We start from the raw sequence: 21,927 nt of genomic DNA, 5'->3' as shown, positions 1-21,927 counted from the left end.
GGTCCCAAGGGGTGCTGCAACAGGGCTGGGGCCAAGCTGTGGCACCACCCTGCCTTCTCCACAGACCAGAGGAATTTTTGTTCCTCTTTTCCCCGCCCAGTTTCTTAGGGAGGGAGGGATGCTGGTTGTCCCTGCCACAAAACACTTGGGAGAAAACCCCAAGCTGTGATAGACTCTCCTAAAAGCTTGCTGGAAGATGAGCATGTGGTAAGTCAATTTACAGACAGCGTGAGTGGGAGAGAAGTTTACATCCAGTGCCCATTTTCCGGTAACTCATTCCCTTCCACCTAGCTGAAATCCCCTATTTATTTATTTTTTTTAACTCTGTTCCCACTACAGTTCTCCACACACACACATTTTGGTGTGCTCTGCCTTCACCCTCCCTCTCAGGTGAGGCAGGATGGAGCCCCTGGTACCCCATCTCTTCTGTGCCCTGGCTAATGTAAAAAAAAAAACCTGCTGGCTTGGTGCTGCTCCAATTTATCCCACAACAATCTCTCCAACAGGGAATCCTTTCCCTACCACCGAGCCTGGTGGCTGGGGAGGGACAGGTAGTTATTTCCTCCTTGCAGCAGTGTAATGTGCCATCTTTGCACGTTGTCTTCACCTCCAAAACAAAGGCAAACCTCAGATGAGAAGCTTATTTGTTCATTTTTGCACGTCTGGTCCAGAACCCATCACTTCCTTAAGCTCAAAGGGATGCTGGCAGGGCTCCTGCATGTGTTTAATTCCAAGAGCACGGACGATCTGCCTGCCTCAAGGCTGAGCTTGTGCAGAGCTGCCGGATGCAAAAGGCACTTGGACTCCAGCTAAGCCTGACCTATCCCTTCTGGCCACGAGAAAGCCAGGAACAGATGTTTGGGGCTGGGATTTTTCTCCCCACATAGCTCTGATGTTTAATTTGCATTTTGCTGTCATCCTGTGCAATGGGAAGAGGAGAACGTTGTTGGGATGTGGGGAGGGGAAGAAGGAATCCGACAGCTTTCTGCCTCTTTTTAAAGATGACTCGAGAGAGTTTTAAGCAGTGGGGAAATGCTCAAACACGTTCACTGTGATCTCCTTTGCTCCCTTCCACATTTAAAGCCGTGTTACTTCAGCCTGAAGTGCTGAGTGTTTACATCTCCCATCGCCCCAAACGATGTCACCAGGCAAAATAAGCAGAGGAGCTTTCAAACACAAAAATCCTGCTGCAAGTCCTGTGTCTGACTGCTCACCCAAAGCTCTTCTGTGGTCGGGGCTTCCTTTTTCCCCTTCAAGCTTTACATGGAGTGATTTCAGCCAGGATTTTTGCTGGTTCTCACACTCGAAGGAGTCTCTGCTGCAGAGAGTGTGGAAGATTTTAAGATCTCGCTCGCTGCACCCCCCTGATTTATTTCAGTCATGAGAAACCCACCTCTAAGGTGGCATATAAAAATACTGAAGTACATGACTGGTTTTACATCTTTCTGACCCAGAAGAGAGAACTGGCTGCGTGCACCAAGCTCCAGAACGAAGCCAGAGTATTTAATCAGAAGACAAATGATGTGCAGGAAATCTCTGAGGCAACCAAACATTTGCTGTGCCCATGAAACTTCTCCCTCCAAATATTTCCCCTCTAAAATACTTGAAATTATCAGACTTTTCCCCAGTTTTTCCCTGTGTAGGGAGCTGAAAAGTTCCCTCTGGGAAGAGCTTTCACAGTTGTGTTCTCCTTCTGCCAAATGCCCAGGAGCATCTGGGAGGCAAAAAGGGGCACAAACCCCCAAACTTCTGCCCCAAACCTGTCCCCCAAGGACCAGGGAATCTCACAGTCCTGGCTGGCTTTTTCTTTCAATGGATACAATCCAGTGCCAGAAGGAATTCAGGGTGGGATAGAGCTCGGCTGCACCTTTCCACCAGGGCTGGAGGGAGTGTAAAGCATCTGGTGAGGTGCTGGCAGCTTGGCCACCCTGCTCCCTCATGCAGGGGCTTCCTTTCCAGCCGGTGAATCCATGAGGGTTGTTTTCCCAAGCACTGCAAAAAGCCAGGTGCCTTTCTGCCCTTCTGCTCAGGAGAGCAACTCCATCAGAGCAGGGAGTGCCCAGCAGCCACCTCTGGCTCCATTTGAAGGGGCTACAAATTGCCCAAGGAGCTCCAGATGTGCTTTACCCTCCAGGGTGAAGGCACTGCAGGCTCACCATCACCATTTCTACAGGGCATGAAAACCATTTTCCACCACAGGCCCAGAACCACCAACACCAGCCCCTCTTGGGGGCTGCAGCTGTTTCCTGTCCTCCCCAGGCCGGGGGGCTGCTTTTTGGGATGGCTGGGCTCCAGAGAGGGCTGATGTGACAGCCTTGCTGTGCCATCCATCCATCCACATGGAGCTGAGCCACCGGGGCCGGAGCCAAAGGCACCCTGGAGCCGCATCCAAGTGCCGGATGAGCCGCTGCCTGCCAGCCCTCCGCCTGCTGCTCCCTGGAAAGCTTTTGTCAGCCTGATGCGCAGCAGGAAGGGGGAACAGGCAAGTGCAGGCAGCTGCTGGCACCTTCCAGGGCTCTGCTGAGGCTCGGAAACTTGCTAAGTGTGTTGGAGTCTCAGCAGCCAAACCTGAGAAGAAACGGGGCTGCTTTTCATCCCAGGCTGCCCCTCTCGGACAGATGTTTATTGCATTCCCCTGGCTCCATGCCTCTGGATGGCCTCAGGCTGGCAGATGCGGCAGGGGACGTGGCCTGTGCCTGCTCTACGGTGCCAGGGTGGCATTTCCTTCAAGCCTTCACGGTCCCAAAGCCACAGCATCTCCCATCCAGCCAAAATGGGAGGCACCTACAGCCTGGCTTCTTGGCGCACCCCGAACCCACCCAAAATGCCTGGATCCAAAGCAGCTATGCCAGGAATGCTCCAGTGGGCTACCAGCCAAAAATGTGAACTCCTCCAGCAGTGCCATGATAGGTAATTCGGACTGGGGGGTTGGCTCCTTTGACTGCAATTTCTGTTTTTTCCTGCTGGTTTTGCCTCAGTTCTGCACCTTGGAGGTCTCAAGTGCGCTCATCCTGTCTTTGCAGTTCCAATAGGGATGTGATGGCTGGATATTCCCAGTGATCCAAGGGAGAATAAAGCAGAGTTAAAGAGCTTGGGTTGTGAAGGGGGGGGAGATGCAAAGCAGAGAGCAAGGAAAAGCTAAGCCCTCCTGAACTCCTTGATGTGGCTTATGGGTGTGTCAGACATAAACGGACAGCCAAAATCTTCGGGAAAACACGGGATTTGGGGTCCTACCTGAAACGGGAGACGACGACGGCAAGACAAACCCTGATCCGAGCTCAGAGGTGACACCCTGAGTGTCATCGGGAGCTATTCCCGGGTGGAGTTCACAGCAGCCCCACTCGGCACCGCGTCTGTCCCAGTCCCGGCTGCCCCTCGCATCCCGCGGGGAGGGAGGAGACGCCACTCCCGGGGATGTACAGATGTGGGGATCCACACCCCGCTCTTCCTCTGGCCGGCCCTAGAGCAGCACCCGCAATGCTGACCCCAAGATCTCCCACTGAAAGTTCCCCTCCTCCCCAAACGCTGCATTTCGGAGCAAATCCTGCCGCCAGCATCTCTGTTTACACAATATCGGGTGCTGATGCCATTTAACACCCCCTTCCCTTTTCCTGACGTTCCCTTAAGCTGCCCTGCCAAACCAAGCAATCCTGCTGCCCCCAGCGTGTGTTATTCCTCATCTTTCCCTCCTCTCTCCCCAACCACTGCCACCACCATCCCTCAAAGGCATCCAAGCACAAATAATCCAGCCCCTGCCACTTGGACTGGTTTTAATCAAAGGATTTGCCGGGTTTTCTACCGTGTGGGACACCTCATTAACAACTTCACACCTCTAAGAAAGGAGGGGGGAAAAAAGATGTTATCCATGCTGGGAGCCGGCGTTTTGCACCAGGAACAAGTTTTATTTTGGTGGGGAACAAAACAACAACAAGATTATGTGTAAAATAAAAAGCTTTGCTGGGCTGAAAGGGCTTGGAGATCTGCAGGAGTGTATTTGTCAGAGAGGAGATTAGAGCCTTAATGAAATTTGTCTTTGTGCATGTGTCTGTTTCTCTCTTTTTTGGGGGGGTCTTTGTCAAAGCCAGGCTTATTAAAATGCAGGGAGAACCCCACACAAAAGACACTTCTGAGGGTCCAAAGGCTGGCTTATTAATGCAGAGGTTTTTTGTACAGGACATGCCAGTTTGGGGAGGTTCTGGGGCATTGTTTGGGGAGAAGAAAGCAAGCCTCACTGATCATTTTCTTCTCCACTTTTAATCAGAGCAGCTGAAGCAAGCAGGTGCTGCGATTCAGAGCGCGTGAAAAAGGGGGGTGGGAGGGAGACATCACAGGGGAAAACTCATCTGCATGAGGGATTTTTAGGATTTTGGCTTCTTGAATTGCAGCACAGCGGTGTTGGCTCTTCGGGGAGGGTTGCAAGAAGCTGCTGGAGAAGCATCCCATGGGCACCCACCAGAAGTCAGAGCCTGCTTCAGCTGCACCAGGCTGGCATCAATACCCAACCATTTTAATCAAAGCATCCATTTCCCAAGTATCTCCCAGGGGATGGGCACTGCCCCGAGGCTGCCAGAGCTCCAGGAGTTTGGACAGCGCTCTCAGGGATGCACAGGGTGGGATTGTCAGGGTGTCTCTGCAGGGCCAGGAGCGGGACTTGGATCCTTGTGGGTCCCTTCCAGCTCAGGATATTCCATTATCTACCTCCTTCTGTGATCCCTGAGGATGCCAAGCTGTTGGCAAGGGGTTGTGGCAGAGATCCTGGTGTGCAGCACAACTCTGGGTTCTCCCGTTGATCCCAAAACACAGCAGGGTCAGCATCCAACACACCTGAATGCCTGGGAGCAGCACGGCTGCGATGGGATGGCTCACCTCAGCTGGGAAAAGATGGGGCTGGCACCTGATGGATGGGGAGCTTTTCCACATCCCTCAAGGACGGAGTGGCAATGACAGCAGCCCAATCCCACCAGCACGGGGCTGGGAAAAGGGAGAGAGGCAAACACTGAAGGCCTCCTCGAGTGCCTTGGTTCCCCTCCAAGGCAAAGTTTGCACAGTTGCAGAAGCAAACCGAGCAGTGGGTTGGGCGAGGGGTTGGACCCCACTAGGTTGTCTTGTGCAAGAGGTGTGAAAACCTCCACAAGGCACTCGTGGCACTTCCCAGCACTCTCAGCCCAAGGGGGAGAGCCCCGTCTGCCTCCAGGTCAGGAAACCTGCCCAAGGCTGCTGCTAACAAGTGTTTCTGGAGCGTGGCTTGTTTGCTGTTGGCAGCAGAGCCCTCGGGAGTGTTTGCTCAGGAGCAGCTTCTGACACTGACAGCAGAGCTGGGTGCACCCAGCTGGCTTCTTTTCCACCCTGCCTGCACGTTTCCACCTGCTACGCTCTGAAAACTATGAGAAAAATGCCATGTGTTTTCTTCTGGGATTTTTCCTTCTGAGGAGACGTGGGAACCGGCCCCACAAGTGCCTCAGCCTCAAGAAGAGTGTGCAGAGCGAGGACACAAATGCAGGATGGAACAGCAAGCCCTGGGAACTGACCAGCACGGAGAGCCCAGGGGAAAGCATCCCAGAGAGGCACGGCTCCAAATTCCCCTGGCACTAATTTTTCTCCTTAAGCTCCATCTGAGCTGATTGCATCAAACCCCAGCTCTGATGCCGAGGATAAAATTCCACGAGCTGCCCCTGTTTTTAAAGAATTCACACACATTAAGGCTCTATGAAATATCTGATGGCTGTGTGGAAACACAGCAAGGAATGACAATAAAATTCCCTATAAGCCCTGCATGGAACATCACCCAGCTTGTTCTGCAGAGCCCCAGACAGTCACGACACACACTCAGCAATGCCAGCCAGTTGAGATATGACAAGTCTGTGGGTTAAAATCACTTATAGCTCACTTCTATCTCCTGTCAACATCTCCTTCACCTCCTGCTAGTGCAGAGCAGACCACAGCAAAAATCTTTGTGCTCAAGCACAGAGAAAGACATGTTCCCTTACTGAAAATGCTTTGATAGATCAACATTTATATGATAACTGCATTTAAAAATTCCTGGGATTGTTTATCCCTCCTTGTGCACCAAAGGAGGGACAGACCCATGGCCAGCAGCAAACAGGACAGGGGAAGGAGCTCCAGTCCTAAGGAGCATCTTTGACCTGTTTTCCTGCAGATAAAAGGAGGATCAGCTGCCTGGAAGAAGCCAAGGAACATTCTGGGAGAATGTTTCCCACCCCAAAGCACACACAGAGATCCAGGGCTGTGCTGAAAGGTCAAGGAAAAGATTGAGGTTTTAAAAATGCTGCATAACTTTCATGTGATTCATCTGCTTTTTGGAGGTCACCATCCCCAGGTTCTGTCAGCACAGCACATGGAGAGTCTGGGTAAGGGCTGATAGGACCTCACAGGGCTCTGGAGAAATCCACGAGGAACAGGGAAAGCGTGGATGGTCCAAGGAACTCAGGCACAGCTAAATCCCTCTCTCACAGAGGAAGGCTACAGATGGGAACATTGAGTATCAGCCAGCTGAAAATGGATATGTATTTTTATATATTTTTATATATATTTTTATATGAGAGAAATAGATATAAATACACACAGATCCGTGGAACCCATGGCCACAATAAAACTGATTTTAAGGCATTATCCATTTCCAAAGAATCACAGAATATCCTGAGCTGGAAGGGCCCCACAAGGATGATCCAGTCCAAAGAAGAAAGAACAGATGGATATTTATGGTAGGAGTTTTGTCCTCTCACTTAGGGTTTTTTGCACACTTCAGGGAGCACCCCAAGCTCCGTCCATCCAAAAGCAGGCAGAATTTGGGGATGTTTGGCCATTATTTCCACCTTCTCCTTGAGGCAGCTGTGGGAAGGCAGACCGGGAGCACCCCAACCAGGGGTGCTTTCAGCAGCCCATCCCTGGCTCTGATGGCCACATTCCCCAGCCCCTCAGCCCACCAGATGGTGCTCTCAGTATTAGTTAATACTGACTTAATTTGGGCCTTTTCCTCCCACTGAGAAACTCCAGCACGGGGTTGGGTGTGGAGAAAAAAACATCAGCGAGCCCTAATAAAGTCCTAATAGTGGTACCAGGGGTTCAGTCACAGCAGTGGGAGAGATGGGAGGAGCCAAGGCAGGGGGGAACATGAGCTCAGCACTCAGGACATCATTCCTTGTGCCAGTGAGCTCTTTGGAAAACCTCAGATGCTTCGTGACAAAGGCCTCCTCCACAGGGCCACTTTTTGGAGATTTTCTGGTGTGGTCACTCACAGCCACGAGAGCTGGCTGGGACATTGGTGGGCTTTGGTGTTTCTGCTTGCCAGAGGTACAAAATGTGCCCTGTTTTACAGGCAAATGTTGGAATAAGAGGGAGAGGTCACACAGGGATCTCCATCACCCAACAAACCCAGCCTGCACCGACATGGGCCAGCTGTGAGTTTGGATGAACTCCAAAGTCCCTCTCAGCCTTTATTTCTCCCCAGTTTTCTCTGAGAGGAATTCCTGCAGCTCCCATGCCCTCTGCAGACTGTGATGCCCATAATTATATCAGGCCTGGAGAACTGGGCTAATTGTGGTGTTGATCCTAAGGTTGTTTCTTCGGCCCAGCAGGACGGCCTGTTCTCCTTTCATGTCCCCAGCTTAACAAGGCTCTCTTTAATTTCTCCTTAATAAAACTTGGGGCAAAGGGGAACATTTAATGCACGCTTAAATAAAAAACAGAGAGCGCACCACGCCGGCCGACTTCCTAAAATCCAAGTGCCTGTTCTGCAGCCATCCCCAGGACGTCAGCAGCCAAATAACACCTCCAGCACAGGAGCCTGAGTGCTGAGAGAACCAGCAGCTCACTCTGAGGCTTTTGTGGGGTTGTTTTTCCCCCCCAATAATGTATTTTTATCGCTGGGAAGCCGGAAAAGGGAGAGCATTAAAGGTTCCCTCCGTGGGTACACGGGAGCACCGCAGCACATAATGAGTTCTGCTGCCTCTGAGCAGAGCTCAGTTAATAACAGCCCATAAAGCAGGTTTACCACCCCAATTGCCAGTCTCAGAAGGTTACTAAAAGCCTGTTCGAATGAGCATGGGCAGAGCTGCCTGGCTGGGTGGAAATCACCGTTTTCTTCGGGGTTGAAATGGGAGAAAATCAGGAGTGCAGCAAACAAAGGCGACTTCCTTTTGCCCGGAGCAGTTTTGCCAAAATCCCTTAAATTTGTGTGATGATGCCATTTGTTTGCTCCATCCAGAGCTGTCCTGTCAGCTCATTGACTAATTATATAATTCCTTATAAAGCATCTCCACACCAGCTAGGGTTAGTCCAGCTCTGGGATGTGTTTTTGAAGTGTCATGCCTGGAAAATCCTCTGGGTTTTTTCCCTTGACAGGGAAAAAAGTACCACCACTGTGGCCCAAGGGCTGGACAAATGGGATGATCCCCTGGGAGTGGAGCTGATGGAAGCTCTGGGGATAAAGAGTCCCCACTCTCCTTGGTCCCCACTGCCCAGAAGAGCCATGGGTTGATTATGTCTAATGGGATAAAATCCATCTTTCCTTGTCTTTTAGGATGTGCGGTGGTGCTGGAGCATTTCCAACAGCCTTCATAAGAGAAACCCCTTGTTTGTATCACTTTTCCAAGCCAAAAGGGCCCAGGAAGGTGGGCAGTGCTCTGGGAAAGAGAAAAAAGCCCCATGAACATTCGTTGCTCTGGTTTCAGAGCCCTGTTTTGCCGCCCATCCATGGGATATGGAGAGCATCAATTCCCAGCCCACCTTCCCTTATCCCACCTGAGCTGGCATCACTCTCCCTGGCACAAGCACCTCCTTGAAACCTCCACCAAGATCAAAAACTGCTTTTTCTGCTTAGCCTGGACCAGGATCTCTCCTCTATCACCCCAGAATGGTTTGGGTTGGAGGGACCTTAAGGTTCAGCACGTTGCACCCCCTGCCATGGGCAGGGACACCTTCCTCTATCCAAGGTTGCTCCAGCCTGGCTTTGGACACTGCCACTGCCAGGGATGGGGCAGCCAAAGCTTCTCTGGGCCTCCTGTACCAGGGCCTCCCCACCCTCACAGGGAAGAATTTCTTCCCAATATCCCATCTAACCCTACCCTGAGAAGTGCCATTTCTCCTTCTGGAGAAGCCAGCTCCATCTCCCAGACATGCTTTTCCATTTACAGCCAAAAAAAGAGGGGGGAAAAAAAGTTAAATTTCCATTGTTCCCTTAGCCCTTTGATTTCTCTCCATTTTCCTTGCCTTTGTCTGTGTGGGAATGTGCATTTGTAATATATTTTAATGTTTTCTGCAGTTGTTTAAGCGGGTCCCTTTCTGAAACCTTGATGGACCACCATGGGCTGAGAACCCGGCCTGGGAGACGTGGGGAGACAGCCCTGCGCAAATCCAGCGTCATCCCTTTGAAGTCCTTGGGGCTTCCACGGCAGCCAGAAGTAATTAGGGAGGGAAAGGGATTGTAAGAGCCGTGCTGGCTCCTTGTCAGCGCTTCCCACTGGCTCGGAATAAAGCCGGGCTGAGCCAGTGCCGAGCACTCCTGGAATCACCGCACCGAACGTCGGGAGGCTGCAGGCAGCTCTCCCTCGACCTCACACCACGTCAGCACCAAAGTCACACCACTGTCCCATCAAGCTGGGTGGCTTTAAGCTCTGATTTCCTTCTCAGAGCAAGGCCAGGCTGGACAGGGCTTGGAGCAACCCGGTCTAGTGGAAGGCGCCCTGCCCATGGAATGAGACGCTCTCTTAGGTCCCTTCCATCCCAAACCGCCCTGTTATTGATTCTCTGAAGACCAACCAGCAAGAATCACCAAGTGGCTTTGTGCAGCTCCAAGATTTCCAGGGAAAAGCAGTGCTGGGTGATCAAAATGCTGCTTCTCACCTCACTAAACCTCTCGATCTGCTCAGGGCTCCCTCTGCCACGGGGTGCTGAGCCTACTCCTCCCTCTGGGTTCACGCAGTGGCTCCTCCATACGATTTGGGAATTCTGGCCGCCTTTTCCTGCCCTCTCTATAGAGCAAAGGGGGTAAAATTAATGGCCTATTGCTTAACGAGCTGTGCCTTCCCCATTAATGGGTGCACCCCACAGTCAGAGACGTCACCCTCCCAAAGACACCGCACCTGGAAAATCCCATCTCCACCACAAAACTGAGGTCTGTAGGGTGGCTGGAGGACATCACTCTGAGGTTGGACTAGATGACTTTAAAGTCCTCTTTCAACCCATATTTTGGGGGAAAAGATGGAAGGAATTTTGAATTTGCAGCCTGGAAAGGGTGGAGAAGTGCAAGCTCTATTCCTGCTTTTTCCCTTCTAGGCATGGCTTTGATAAACACGTTCCTCTACCCCATTTTAATTCTCCTCTCTTGCTTTTTCCCTCCCTCCTCGATCTCTTAGCAAAATTACTCTTTTCCACAGACTGTGGGCATCACCAAAGTCCAAAGGGACCTCAGGAGGCCTCTAATCCAACCTCCAGCTCAAAGCAGGGCCACACTCAGAGCTGGATCCCAAATTTTGGATGTGCTTACGAGCTCTGTGTTATGACGGGCACAGATGTGAGAGCAGGCTGTGTTTGGGGCAAACCACAAACATTCCCACAGCAGTTTTTCTGCAGTAAATTCCCATTCATTCAAATTCATTTGAGTTTGTGGGAGAATTTTGATTTTGAAGGAGTTGGACAGCAAAATCATTAAGTTCAGACCCAAAAGCTTCGTTTCTTCCTTTTCTGTGTTGATTATTCCACCCTTTCCTTCCATTCTGGATATCCATGATTTGTATCACTTTTACCTGGTGTTTGCACTAAATGTTCCACTTCAATCAGGTCACTCCTGCGTTTCTGACTCTATTGCACAAAGACTTCCAATCAGTGGAAAAAAAACTTGGACTTTTCTCCCTCATCTGGAACAAAAGCAAATAGAAAACCATCAGGACATTCCATTCCATGGAATTCTACTTTTTGGACAGCTTTTGGTTGCTGTCAAGAAGAAGGGGAGGCTGGCTGAGACAGCTCACGAAAGCTTTGGAAGTTCATCCAAAGGCTCCAAGCTGGCAGTGCGTCCCCAAATCCTTGCATCCTCTGCCAGCATCGTGAGGATGGGATCCTTCAGGGTCCCCCTCAAACAACTGAATATTGCAGTTCCCAAAATGCCTGAGGTCTCTAATTCTCCTAGGCTCCTTTTGAAGAATCCCAGCCCTTTTTTTCCCCCCTCCCCTTGTTTTCCATTCTGCTTCAGATAACCAGAGTGGGCCCCTTGCTCATTGTTCTCTGCGTCACCTCCCACCAAGAAAAGCGAAGGAGAGGGAGGGGAAAGAGCCACATGAAGATATTAAAACAAGCAACTGGAATGTCTACAAACCGGTGGGAGAGTTTATTCCTAATTCACATATCCCTCTTTACTGGTGGAAACAGCTCTTTAGCTATTTATGGCATTCTGAGCAATCGCTCCTGGTTCCTGCTCAGCCTCAGCTGGAGGGTTGGCCCATATGGCTCGTGCTGTACTTCAGTGGGGTGGGAAAAAAAAAAAAAACAACAAAAAAAACCCTAAAAGAGAGTGTACAGAAGCGAGCAAAACTTTTGGGATGGACACATCTGGTCCCCACGTGGAAGCCCAGCCTGAGGGGAAGGCTGCTGACAGGGAGAAGCTGAGTGCTGTGGTTCTAGACAAGCTCCTTTCACCGATGTATTAAGGATATATAGACACATCCATTTTATGTTTGTGTGTAAATATACAGAGATTCATCTCAGGCAAGAAAGAGCTTCCAATATTTTCTTTTCTGAAGCTTGCAGACCCCCAGGCAGCACTGATTTATCGTGGAGCAGGGATGCTCCTCCTTGTGTGCTACTGCAGAGCAGAGAGGAGCTCCAAAAACCCCTGAGTTTATCAGGGAAGGTCCTGAAAGCAGAATCAGAATGGCCCAGGTTGGAAGGGACCTCAAAACTCATCCCATTCCACCCCTGCCATGGGCAGGGACACCTTCCACTGTCCCAGGTTGCTCCAAGCCCCAATGTCCAGCCTGGCCTTGGACACTGCCAGGGATCCAGGGGCAGCCACAGCTGCTCTGGGCACCCTGTGCCAGGGCCTGCCCACCCTCACAGGGAGGAATTCCTTCCCAGTATCCCACCTAAACCTTCTCTGTGTCAGTGGGAAGCCATTCCCGCTGTCCTGTCACTCCACCCCTTGTAAATAGTCTCTCTCCATCTTTCTTGTGGGTTTCCTTCAGGCACTGGAAAACCCCCAAAGCCTTCTCTTCTCCAGGCTGGAAAAAATGACGGATGTGAAGTGATGGATACATTTATGTGAATATTTTTTCTTATGCCAATTTTTCCAACGTTTCACACAGAGCACAGGTTCTGGTGGAGGGTGAGACCAACACTTTGCCATCCAGGCAGATGCACCAGGCCGTTCCCTGATGCCCAAAACACAGAGTTGGTGTTGTTCTCTGGCCAGCAAAGCCTGTCCTGCTCTGCTCCCATAGAAAGGAGATGCTGGGAGATGCCTCCCCTTAATTTCAAACCCACCATCAGCCTTTATGCACCTTCTTCCTCAACTCTAGAGCTCCCACTGACTCATTCTCCAGGGACAGAACAAATAAAGCTTTTGGGATGTTACCGCTGATCAAATGGTGTCTACAGACACTCACATGGGAAAGAGGCTGAACAGAGAATAAAGGAAGCTGGAAAATAGTGGAAAAAAAAATTTAAATAGTGGAATGGGTGGAAAAGATTACACAACAGCACCCAGCTCCTTCCACAGCCTGTGCCCAGCTCTGGGCCTCTCGTTTCAATAAAGACATTGAGGGGCTGGAGCACGTCCAGGGAAGGGAACAGAGGTGGGGAAGCGTCTGGAGCTCCAGGAGCGGCTGAGGGAGCTGGGAAAGGGGCTCAGCCTGGAGCAAAGGAGGCTCAGGGGGGACCTTGTGGCTCTGCACAAGTCCCTGACAGGAGGGGGCAGCCGGGGGGGAAATCGGGCTCTGCTCTCAGGGAACAGGGACAGGAGGAGAGGGAACGGCCTCAGGCTGGGCCAGGGGAGGGACAGGGTGGAGATTAGGAAAAAACTCTTCATGGAAAGGGTTGTGAGGCCTCGGAAGGGGCTGTCCATCCCATCCCTGGAGGGATTTAAAAGCCATGTGGATGTGGCACTTTGAGACACAGATGAGGAGAGGCCTTGGCAGTGCTGGGGGAATGGTTGGACTTGATGGTCTTAGAGGGCTTTTCCCACCTGAACAATTCTGTGGTTTATATAGATTTAAATTATTTAAATAGATTTTTAATGATTTAAACCTTTTCCCGCCACTTTTTCAAAGAACCCAAAAACGACCCCTCAATAAGGCCATGGTAAATACCAAGGAGCCTCAAATATGTGCATCAAAAGCTGCCATTTGTTGTGGAAACAAGCAGGGAAAAAATCCCAATACAAGCTCAAATCCTCTTTTTTCCCCTAGCAAGCCCCAGAATGGTTTTCAAATGTTCTCTTAAAGTTTTACAAGTCAAATCATTTTAGCCTAAAGTACCATATTTCTGCAGCATCTACTGACACTGAACATGCAGTTCAAATGGTGAAAAACATGAAATCATTAAGAAAAGCCCTCTAAGATCATCAATTCCATGCATGATTTCCTGCTGGCCTTCTCCAAGGGCAGGAGCGTGGCTCCATAAGGGCATTAAAGGGGACATTTCCCAAGTATTTGAGGGGGGGTTTACACTACAAAACACCCAGTAAATGGCAAAGACAACTTGTTGTTAAGAAGTTCCATAGGAATTACATTTTCTTTTCCTTGGATCAGGCCATAACTCTTGAAGCAGGGGGAAAATGTCTTTGGATGAAAATGAAAATAAGGACCAGGGTTTGGGAGGGATCCTAAAGCTCATCTTATCCCACCCCCTGCCATGGACAGGGACTCCTTCCACTATCCCAGGTTGCTCCAAGCCCCATCCAACCCGACCTTGGACATTTCCAGGGATGCAAGGCTTTGTTCATATGCAAATTTCTTTGCATTTTCAAAGACCATGCAACTTTTGTCCCCTTTTTATTTTCCTAGCAGGAAATTTGAGCCAGGCAAAAGCAGAAGCAATTGGATTATGCAGGAAGAATGCAAGAGCTGAAAAAAATTACCAGGTTTTCTGCACAAATCTGGGCATCAGCAGCTTGCAAGATAGAGGAACTCCTGGGGATCATCCAAAATAAAATCAGTTTTCCCATTACAAGGGGGCTGAAAATAGAGCTGCAAATCCAACCCTTTTGAAAACCAGGCTGCAGTTTGGATGAGACACCCCAAATCTGGAGCTGTGGCCTCCCGATTTGATGTGGGAAGCCAACCCAGACCCATTTCATAACACTGCTTCAGATGTGGCTGGAAAACTGCTGCAAGTGACAGATTTTCCAATGTTTTCCTGCTTCCAAAATGGCTGCAAGTCGTGGTTGGAAGCAAGGATCATGAGTCCTGCTGGCAAAATCTGTCAGCATCAAGTCTAGGACCATTTTTCAACGCAGTCACGAGCCTTTCTGAAAGCCCATTCCCAACCAAACTGCACCATGGCACTTTTCCATAGCTTCTTTGGAGGGTACTTGAAGCACAAAGCTTTGCATCCTTTTGGAAAATCTGGTTTGGGGTGAGTTTTCTGCATTTGCTTGGCTCCCCTTCCAGTAACTGCTGTTAATGTCCCAGGCTGGTTTGAAAGATGCAAAATATTCCCATTTGCAAACGGAGCAAGTTTTAATTACTCCCAGAATGGGGCCTGGAAAGGAAGAGCTAAACTGAAAGAGAGCAGATTTAGATAAAATATTGGGAAGAAATTCTTCCCTGTGAGGGTGGGGAGGCCCTGGCACAGGGTGCCCAGAGAAGCTGTGGCTGCCCCTGGATCCCTGGCACTGTCCAAGGCCAGGTTGGATGAGGTTTGGAGCAGCCTGGGCTAGTGGAAGATGTCCCTGCCCATGGCAGGGGGTGGGACTGGATGAGTTTTGAGGTGCTTTCCGACCCAAACCATTCCAGGATTCATATTAATCAGATAAGAAAAGTAATAGCTTGAGGTACCCAAATACACAAGCCAGGGGATGATGTCAAAAAACAAACCTAAAGCACTGTTTGGATTGTAGGAATGTGCTGTGAAACACAGGAAAATTTACTTGGGAGCCTTTTCTCCATCTTGGGACTTTCCTCTCCTCCCTCCATCCCCAGCCTCTCTCTCTGCAAGCAGGACCTTTGCCAAAGAATACTTCCAGTCATATTTGAAGGATAAGGCCTACAAAGCAACGGGGCATTCAAATAAAGACTGGAAATCATTTCCTTACAGGAAGGAGCTATCCCAGTTTGTCTTCCCTTCCTTTTGATTATACAGCTCAGATCGGGGAGACTCAGGAAATTACATCGTCTTAGGAAAAATAATACTAATAAAAAAATTTAAAAAGGAAAGAGAAGAATATCAAGGAAAAGGAAATTTTTTCATTTCCTGCCAAGACCAATCCCACAACTTCTTTGAGGTTTCAAAGGCTTGGTTACGTTTGGGTTTTTTTCATGTCTTACCATGACAAATTCCACTTTGCACACGCTCCTTGTTTTTAAACCAAACATGGGCCACTATGAGAAGGAGGAATATTTTCAACCAGTTTAATATTTTAGTATTAAAGTTGGGTGGATACTGACAGAGAAACCAAAAGCCAGCACCTGCCCCGTGATAAATCCCGAGCACTGCTGAGAGCAGTAACTTGGCTCTGTGTATAAAACCATCGTGGAATGGTTTGGGTGGGAAGGGACCTTAAAGCCCATCCAGTCCCACCCCCTGCCGTGGACTGGGACAATTTCCACTATCCCAGGTTGCTCCAAGCCCCATCCTTTGCTTTGAGCATCCTCTGAGCCAAAGCCACCTTTTCTAGGTAACAAGGCAGGAAAAAGATGAAACGCCGTGAAACACATCGTGCCTAAACACGGAATCCACGATTCTACAATCATTTGTTGGTCAGCCAGCATGGACAATCCCGCTGTCTTACCTCTGCTCCTGACAAAACTTGGTGGGGAAGAGGGAGAGAGCCAAGATTTTTGCTGGATGAAGCTGAAAGCTGAATTATTTTCTCTCAGTGTTAGGTTAACCACGCCATGGAACGATGGGACCAGGTGGGTAAAACTCGTTCATCGAAATGATTCACGTCTGGCTTTTGTAAGGAGATTTCTCTGACAGGCTGTACCAGGCTCAGCTTAACTCCACCTGGATGGTCTCAGCATAGATGATGCCCTGCAGTTTACACAGAAATAGGATTTTTCTGCAGCACAAAGCAAGTCAGGGTGTGCTGCACCCACTTGTATTTTAGCAAACACACACAGAGAGCTGACACAGAGCAGCAGATCAGGAGGGAGCAGCCCCCAACTTTCTGATCAACTTTCCTTAACCTTTCACAGCTGTCCTGCACTTGAAAAACAGTCACACAAACCCTTTCATGCTGCTGCTGCTGCCTTGCACTTTCCAAGGAGAGGAATGTGGTCTGAGCACCCCAGCCCCACGGAAGAGGGATGCCCCATCTCACAGCTTCTCTGAAACCTGTAGGCAATCCCACTGGCTGTGGCTTTAGTAATGCTCCTGGAGTGTTTCCCTGTCAAAGAAACACTCCCAGCTGTGTGATTTATCATCGAATTAAGGGCTGGGCTTTGCTAGGTGGCCTGGGGTGCTGGGGTGAGACAGGCTGGGACAGCTGGGGCTGTTCACCTGAACAAGAGAAAACTCCAGAGACCTTAGAGCCCCTCCAAATGCCTAAAGGGGATGCAAGAGAGCTGGAGAGGGGATTTTCGCAGCTCTTTTGTTAGAAATGTTTTGCACTTTGGTGCTGTGACAGACAGCGATGGCACAGCGCAGCAGCCTGATGTCCCCACACAGCTCCCAGCCTTCCTCCCCTGCTCCTCTCCCAGCCCTGCTGCTGCAACCCACTGCCCAGACAAGCTCCTGATTGCTCATTTTACACATCCATCCCCTGGGAGTGCTCCTGAGATAGGAATCTTAGAGCAACACCCACCAAAGCCTCTGTGAGCTTTGGCCCGTGGGCGTTTGAGACGGGCTGGAGAAAATCCGTCCCTTATCCCCGATCTGAGGAGCATCCCCGGACTGAGGTGGAAGCAGAGCATCAGTTTGTTTTCTTTTGCTATTACTGAAGATTAAAACAAAGCCAGGAGCACGGCAGAAGGTCCCCAGCGACAGCAGGGAAACGGGAAGGGGTCAAAAGCAGCATCATTAGCAGAGCAAGGTACCACACGCCGGCTCCCGCACCCAAAGCCGGGTGACCCAGCCCGGAAAGCCTCTCTCGCTCCCTCCATCGCCTCCGAGAGGAGCCTGCGGGAGCTGCAGCTCCATCCCAGAGCTGCAGGACCCTCGCCAGACCAGGATTCGGCACAACCACATCACCCCTCTGCTGCAACATCCCAGCAAAGCAAATCCCTCTCATCAGGCATCCCAACCCAGCAAAGACTTTTGCCATGGTAAATCAGTGTGACTTTAAGTGACAGTGGAACCCCAGGGTCACACTGAACTGGTGACACAGCTTGTGCCAACCCCATTTGTCTCTTTGGAGCACCAGCCTCACACAGCTCCTGGAGAGCAAGCCATGGCTCTTCATCTGCATCCTTTTTCCAATGGGTTATTCACCACATCCCGACTCTGCCAGGCAGGCAACACTCCTAAACCATCTTTTAAGGGTTTCAGCCTTAAATCCTAAAAAACCCCAGCTGAATTTCCACATCCATTGGGAATTATTTCAGCTGACTCTTGGGGCAGGCCAAAGATTGTTCCAAAATCCTTTGTGGACCACGGAGAAACGTTGCTCACAAAACCTGGACACCATCTGTCCTAACATCATCACTCAGGGACAGCTGGAGCACTGACTTGGAAACCCTCTTTTTTTCCCTATTTTAAACATTTGATTTAATACTTTTTTGTATTCCACCCCTCCTTTCAGGTATCCTATAAAATACAGGAGCTGGCAGACAGCAGTGGTTTCCCGACCTTCTCTGCATCGCTCACTCTTTCAAAAACCCACCGAGGCATCCCTTACTCTTCTCCTCAGTAAATTAAACATCCCTAATCTGTTTAACCCCCTGTGGAAGACCTTCCAAGCTCCTCATCCTTCCTGCCTCCCTTTGCTGGCCCTGCTCCAGCCTGTAGGAATGCTCCCCAAGATGACAGTGCTCCTGTCAAGTTGTAGGATGTCACTCAGATGCCCTCAGGGTTGTTCTCCAATCCTTGAAGCAGTCAGACACCTCCTGGGATGGGAGATGGAGCATCTGGGAATAACCACTGCCAGAGCTGAAGGAGGAAATCACTTCAGGGAAGCGTGAAGCTGGAAATGCCTGCCGTGGCAGGAAGAAGTGAAAGAGTCAAACCTGCTGGTGGGACGGTCCTTTTTGGGGTTTAAAGGGTGGTGGGGGAATGACCATCTCCCCTACATCCTCTGCCAGAGATAGCAAATACCCCAGTTTCTCCCATTTTGGGTTTCTTTAGGATGGTTTTTATGGCAGCCCTACAGCTGAAATTGAAAATAATACCTCTGGATGGGCAACAACACAGCGCCAATGCAATTGGCAGCACCCACGAGGTCCTGGCATTTCTGGAACATGAGGACATTCAGGGACCTCAGTTTCAGGAAAAGGATGGGTTTGGCAGCCCTTCAGGGTTGTCAAATCAAGAGTGATTGGATTACTCTCCATCAAAAGTGTTTTGCCACGCAGCATCCCTACAGCTAGGGAGAATATTTTCCACTTCCACACTAATTTTATCTGATTTTCCACTCAGAAAACAAACCAGTTTTTAAGGAATGAAATGAAATGAAACCAAAAGCAAAACCATTTTGCTTCCCTCACAAATCCTCTTTCCCCTTTCTCTAGTGGGGAGATGGAAAATTACACGGGAGGTGGGAGGAAAAAGTATTATTTAGAATAATAATTATTCCTCATGAAAACCTGGAAAAAATAGCACAGCTTAATCCAAAAGAGCTGAATTTCCATGCCTCTCCTGGGGTCACCTCATCCTCTAAGCCTCCTGCCCTGCAGTGATCCGGATATTTGGGCTTTCCCGCAGCTCCACGATTTAAACCCAAAAGGCAGAGGTTGCAGACGGAAGAACGGGAGGGAAGAGGGAATTGGATCCCTCTGAAGAGAGCTCCTGCCTTGTGGAAACTCGGATGCCTGAGAGCCTCTCGCAGCTCATTGCTCCACAGCAGACGAGCTCTGGTGGTCTCCATCCAAGGGTGGGCGAGCATCCAACTTGGAGACCCTCCATTCCCGAACGCCGGCAGCTGCTGAACGTGCTCCAGCCAGGGAGAACACCCAGGGATGGGACACCCAGTAATGGGACACAAGCACGTGCCTGAGGAAGGGCAAGAGGTGGCCAGGGCTATTTTGGCAGTGCACAGTAGCCCACAGCACGATGATGATGATCCCTGGATGAGATCCAGACGTTCCCGTAACAAACTGCTGGTTTTCTCTAAAGCTTCCCAAGAGAAGACCACACAAAAAAAAATTAAGGGTGGAGTCCAAGCCCAGGCAGGATCCAACCAGTCCAACTTAAATTCTAACGCAGCATCCAAGTGGCCTGCATCCCAAGCTGGGATGTGCAACTCAATCCGGTCAAACTCCAGGACATCCATGGGGTGGGGTGGGGTGGGGTGGGGTGGGGTGGGGTGGGGTGGGGTGTCCCTCCTCAGACAAGGTGACACCACCAGCAGATGGAATTCTGCTGCCCAAGGCTCTGGGGCCAAGCCAGTGATAGCTGCTGTATCCATCCCTGGAAAACCAGAGGGATTTTCCTGCCTGTCGCCAATCCCTTTCTCAGGGTTTTCCATGACTCTCCGTGCATATGGAGACTTTATTTTCCCCTTCTTTTTCAATTACGTGCCCCCTTAACCACCTGCACCTCCTGATTTGCTGAAGACTGGCTGAGATTTCCCAGCTGAAGAGGGAAATAAAGCAATGATCTACTGCCACTTCCAGCTGACACGGGCTGATGCAAAACTCCATCAGTTGTTTGTGAAATGCTTCCAGTAGCAGGGAGAAAAGGCTGGGAAAAGAGCAATCCCTTGCTGAAGATAATTTCCACCCCATCACCCTCTTGATTTGCTTTTAAATAAATGCCTGGGGAAGTGGAAGCCCTCCAAGTGTGTCCAGCTTTAAGCTCTCTGCTGGAGAAGGCTCCCAAACTCCTTCCAGCAACGCCAGTGCTGTTGGTCATTCCCACTGGTCACTTTACTGACCACCCTCAACCCAACTGGAGGATAAAAGAGCCGCCCTTAGGGGCCAGGAGATCTCCCTGGGGCTTTGCCTGTGGTGAGATCTCAGCAAGATGTGGTCATTTGAATCAGAGACCTGAAGAGGATCCCCCTAGGCCTCCCTTGGCTCCAGGTCTAGAAGTCCTCTCAGGTCAGCTCTGCCCACAATAAGTGAATTTAGTCAACACTCCTCGGGTGGCTTTTTCGGAGCTCATCAGCCCCGTTCCTGGAGAGACCATTCCAGTGAGATTTTCTGACCCCATCCTGCCAGGAATGACAGCTCTCTGTGGCTACTCCTCCAAGAGATGGACAGCAGAACCCTGAGCAAGGCAGCCCATTCTAGTTCACCTCTGCTGAACCACGTGAGGAGGGGCTTCAGCTCCCCAGATTCCACGAGGAATTTGGCCTGTCCCACACCCATACACTCCTCCCTGACCATAAAAACCTCTCCCCTCCCCAACTCAGCCCACGTGAGTCGTGTGCAACCTCTCAGAGACCACCCAGCTTGAGCTGCAGAGCATTCAGTGACTGATAAAAACAACAATTGCATTAAGTGAGCCTGTGCTCCTTGCCAGGAAGATTAGCAGTGGGAAAATTCCTCCTTTAGGGAGTTCTGCAGCCAAGGATCGGCCCCTCAGGGTTCATGACCAACAAGATGCCCCACGCACACTTAACAGCTGTGGGGGAAACGGGGGAAGAATGATGAGGCTGGGGACTTCCCTTAAATCCTGCTTTTGTCCTCATTCCTCAAAGGGAGAGGGTGATCCGGTCAGTGACCCTGGTGGAATGGCCGGTGCCCAGGACCATTTATCAAGGATGCACCAACTGGAGAATCTTCTCTCCCTCCAGCCCACTTGTTCTTAAAAACAAACCAACCTGAGGATATTAGGGAAGGAAGAAAATCACCTCATTTGTTTGTCAAACAGATTTCCACCAGGGATCTCCGAGGATGGGGCCGTACGCGCCAAGTGAAGAGTTCGGTGGATTATGAAGAGCCATGAGCCAAACTATGGATCACAGAGGAAAATATTCCACGGATGTGAAAGACAAACACTGACACCCATCCCCCTTCAAGTGTTTTCACCTTGCAGAAATGTAAAGAAAGGAAAAAAGAAGCTCCAGACTTGTCCCTACACAACTGTCAAGTGTTCAGAATGCCTGGTGGGGCTTAAATGCTGTGTCCATCCTCCAAACTTTCCTGATATTTGCCCTCAAAGTAACCCAGGAAAACCTCTGCTTTTATACCTGTTTTTGCTGGAAGAGCACTTCAATGCTGGACCAGAGAGAACTTTGAGCTTCATGCACAGAATTGGATTTTTCTGGCTGTATTTCGCCCTCGGAGTCTAATCAGAGGTTACCCAGATCATTTTACAGTGTGGACACAACAAAAAAAGATTTGTCACATCAGAATCACAGCAAGGGCTTGCACAACTGCTGGCCCAAGATGTAGAAGCTGATTGATGCATCAACCACTAAATATTTTTTTTTTGTTTTCTCCTATCCACAGATGTTAAAGTTCCCTTTCCTCATCTCCAGCCTGTTTCTAATCCCTGCTAAGAAGCTGCCTCGACACCTGGTAAAAGAGCAGTAAAGTGGTGGGACAGGAGAGCAGGCAACAGCAATAATTAATGATTAAAATAATTTCTCCACACCTCAGACTCTTAGAAACCTGCCAAAAACTCTTCCAAGTGAGTTTAGAACTGCCTGGGATG

The 21,927-nt window shown here is 50.0% G+C and overlaps 1 long non-coding RNA gene across 3 annotated transcripts in view; it reads right to left on the bottom strand.

The window, feature by feature from the left end:
- Nucleotides 1-21,927, bottom strand: part of LOC138113473 (uncharacterized) — a 38,930-nt gene that overhangs the window by 11,697 nt on the left and 5,306 nt on the right. Inside the window, exons 3-6 of one of the 3 annotated variants that reach the window (XR_011152192.1) lie at nucleotides 15,962-16,203; nucleotides 10,764-10,874; nucleotides 9,862-9,989; nucleotides 6,531-8,642 (exon numbers count right to left, since the gene is read on the bottom strand). This is a non-coding gene — a long non-coding RNA (uncharacterized lncRNA). Of the gene's footprint in view, nucleotides 1-6,530; nucleotides 8,643-9,861; nucleotides 9,990-10,763; nucleotides 10,875-15,961; nucleotides 16,204-21,927 lie in introns of those variants that run through there. The other 2 variants (XR_011152190.1, XR_011152191.1) reach the window with 2 other exon arrangements.

This window comes from Aphelocoma coerulescens, chromosome 7, assembly GCF_041296385.1.
Source record: "Aphelocoma coerulescens isolate FSJ_1873_10779 chromosome 7, UR_Acoe_1.0, whole genome shotgun sequence".
Taxonomy (NCBI): Eukaryota; Metazoa; Chordata; class Aves; order Passeriformes; family Corvidae; genus Aphelocoma; species Aphelocoma coerulescens.
The sequence above is the reverse complement of the archived record's forward strand: the minus strand, read 5'-3'. Positions and strand labels throughout refer to the sequence as shown.